General features: G+C 34.1%; 1 long non-coding RNA gene across 1 annotated transcript; it reads right to left on the reverse strand.

The window, feature by feature from the left end:
- Positions 1–1334: 1334 nt before the first annotated feature.
- On the reverse strand, positions 1335–2987 carry LOC147497061 (uncharacterized). The gene is made up of 4 exons (XR_015196692.1): positions 2375–2987; positions 2157–2245; positions 1866–1990; positions 1335–1705 (listed from the first exon to the last, which is right to left on the reverse strand). It is a non-coding gene; the product is annotated as an uncharacterized LOC147497061 (long non-coding RNA).
- Positions 2988–3315: the final 328 nt, after the last annotated feature.

Raw genomic sequence — 3315 nt, forward strand, 5'->3', positions numbered from 1 at the left:
ACTATCAAGAGTCTTTTGAAGGTATAGACAAAGAGACGTGGTTGAAGGCCATGCAAGATAAGATGGGTTTTTTACGTAAGAATCACACTTATGACTTAGTTAAGAAATCAAAAAGAAGAAAAGTTCTCAAGAATAAATGGATCTTCAAAGTCAAGCATGAGAAGAATAATCCACATCCAAGGCACAAAGTTCGCCTTGTTGTGAAGGGATTCAGTCAAAGGAAAGGTATTGACTTTGATTAAATTTTATCCCCTGTAGTTAAGATGACTTCTGTCAGGGTGGTATTGCGTTTGACCGCAATTATGAACCTTGAGGTTGAGCAAGTAGAAGTTAAGACAACTTTTCTTCATGGAGATCTTGAGGAAGATGTTTATATCGACCAGCCAAAGGGGTTTGAGGTCAAAGGCAAGGAGCATTTGGTATGCAAGCGAAGAAAGAGCTTGTATGGTTTGAAGCAGGCACCGAGACAGTGGTACATGAAGTTTGAGTCTTTTATGGTGAAGCAAGGCTACACGAAGTCTTCTTCTGATCACTATGTGTTTGTTCAAAAGTTTCCAGATGGGGATTTCATAGTACTCTTATTGTATGTGGATGATATGTTGATAGTTGGCCAAAATATCAACAAGATATCCAAGCTGAAGAAAGACTTTAGTAAGTCCTTTGAGATGAAGGATTTGGGTCAAGCAAAGTAGATACTTGGTATGCAGATCACTCATGAAAGAAAGAGTGGGAAGTTATGAATTTTTCAAGAAAGATATATTGAGAAAGTGTTGAAGCGATTCAACATGGACCAAGCAAAGCCAGTCAGTTGTCCGCTTGGTGGCCAATTCTGCATGACCAAAGATATGTGTCCAAAGGGTGAGCATGAGAAGAAAGAAATGCAAAAGATTCCTTATGCATCCGCAGTGGGCAGCTTAATGTATGTAATGGTGTGTAGACACTATACCATAACAAGCTATTATTAACAGTCAAAAACCGTTACAAAAAATATTTGTAACGGTTTTTTTGCGTGAGTAATATGGCGTTGCAAATTTGTTAAATTTTTTTGTAATGCTTATAAACTGTTACAAACGGTAATTTTAGTAACGGTTCCAAAGCGTTACTGAAATTATTTATAACGGTTTTTCAAAAGTTGATGTGTTACTTTATAAATTGCTTAGTAACAATTCCATAAGGTATTGTAACAGTTTCTGGCCGTTAGGTAGGTGTTAAAATTTGACAAAAAAAAAAATTATTCCCTATACCCTGGGGAGTACCAGAACCTACCTTAATTTGCATACTTGCATTGAATGTAATCCAAAATCAAGTATCACAGTTTTTTTAAGGAACTCCACTCAAGCAAAATTGATTTACAACAATATATAAAACATAACAAGATTCCAAGTACGTTTAAAAAATAAAGCAAGTTTACAAAAGCACAATGCGCTAGCTAGTACGACTATGGTAATTGACTTTCTTAAACATCTTTGAACATCAAACTTTTATACAGTCATAGCTAAGGAAGAATCTAGCCTTAAGATCGTTGAGAATGACTTCTTCCCACCAGCACTTGGACCCAGCTTCAACAGTACATACCTTGTTATTCACCACCCCATGTACACATGGTTACTATCTTGTACATGGAAGCATGAGGATACGTACATGAGCTGGAACAGTGAAGGCCTCTTCTCATTTCTCTAATAACACAACATAATATTTGATTAAACTGTAGTGAATAAAGAATAAGGAATACTTAATCAGCTTATGAATAACCACCAGGAATAGTATATGTCAAAGAAAAAGTAAGTCTAAAACCAATTGTAAACTATAAAATAAGGGAAAGTGAAGTAGTGAAGTAATATAAAATTAAAAGTAGAACTCAGTACCTTTAACAAATGCAAGCTCAAGCCCTACACCAAAACTTGGTCCTCCAAGGGAATGATTTCGTTCATAATTTTCAAACAAAATAGCAGCGTCTGAGCTACATGGCTGATCCTTTACCTTGAATAACCTGCAAGAGAGAAACCGATAAGACCACGTTCTTGATTGATGAATATCAACTATTAACTTTAATAGAACATAAAATAAAGAACAACATGTAGTTGCACAACATAGACCTAGAAGCTAGTTTAGATAACAACGAAATTGAAGGAGAGCAATCGAACTTGAATACTTACATATGAATGACGACAAAACTTAAGCAACATACTCTGAGTACCCTTTTGTGTAGGCTTGCACCTTTCCTTAAGCAACTTACATGATTCTTCTACACGAAATTTCAATGGAAACGGTTTTAATGAATCAAACTATATATAAATAATACTTTTCATGTGATTTCTCATTAAAATTATCACAAAACAAAGTTAATATAAAGGGACTAAGAATTAAAATATACCTTCTCAGCTTGGATCCCAATCAAACATTAATGATTTCCTAATCAGATAATCGCGACAAGCCAACAATTAATCGAACTAGCACACCCATGCTGAATGGATTTAATGATTCTTTGAAGATGCATCAAAACTTACAATCAGGAGCAAACATGAGGAGTCGTAAGATCATATCGAAAAGGAACCCTAAGAAAAAGGGAACATAATTCATCCAAAGAAAAATTATAAGTGTAAAGTTGTTGTACCAAAATACACAGAGACCAGTAAACAAAGTAATGGCAGAAAAAGATGGTAAATGATAAAGATGATAACAAATTACATTCAAATTCGAAAATAAATAATACAGCTACAAAAGCAAAATCAGTCAAAATAGAACCAACATTGTACTAAACAAACTCAATATAAATTAAACCACTTTGGTACATGTTTTGTCTGATTAAGAGATGAAAATGAAATTTGTATGAAAAATTAAAGCTTCTCAAACCTGGGTGTCCTTATGGTACCCTGCTATAGCTTATGACAACTTTAAGTCTTTAATGCATTAACCAAAGTGTAATAAAGTCAAACTAAGATACCACATGCTTCAATACTAATGGAATGCTGGTAGTTGAAAGAACTAATCTTTTGATGAGGGTTGAGGTAGTTAAAGAGTACATGCATAAAATATAATATTGTGGTGAGGGTTATTGAGGTAGTTAAAGAGTATATGCATATAATATATTATGGTCTAATAAAAAAGAATAAAAGTGGGGCGAGAAAAATTATACGCTATTACGATAATGGAAGGCACTAAGAGGTTAGATTTCATTAATAGTTAGACATACTTTTGCTTTTGCATGACTGAAAGTTATTTTGGGATAGAGTCACAACATCGTTCTACTTAAGTCATAACAAGACGAAAGGTTCAACTCCACAGAAAGTCCATTAGCTTGTTTCAAAAATAAGC

This window comes from Coptis chinensis, chromosome 5 (genome assembly GCF_015680905.1).
Source record: "Coptis chinensis isolate HL-2020 chromosome 5, ASM1568090v1, whole genome shotgun sequence".
Classification (NCBI taxonomy): domain Eukaryota; kingdom Viridiplantae; phylum Streptophyta; class Magnoliopsida; order Ranunculales; family Ranunculaceae; genus Coptis; species Coptis chinensis.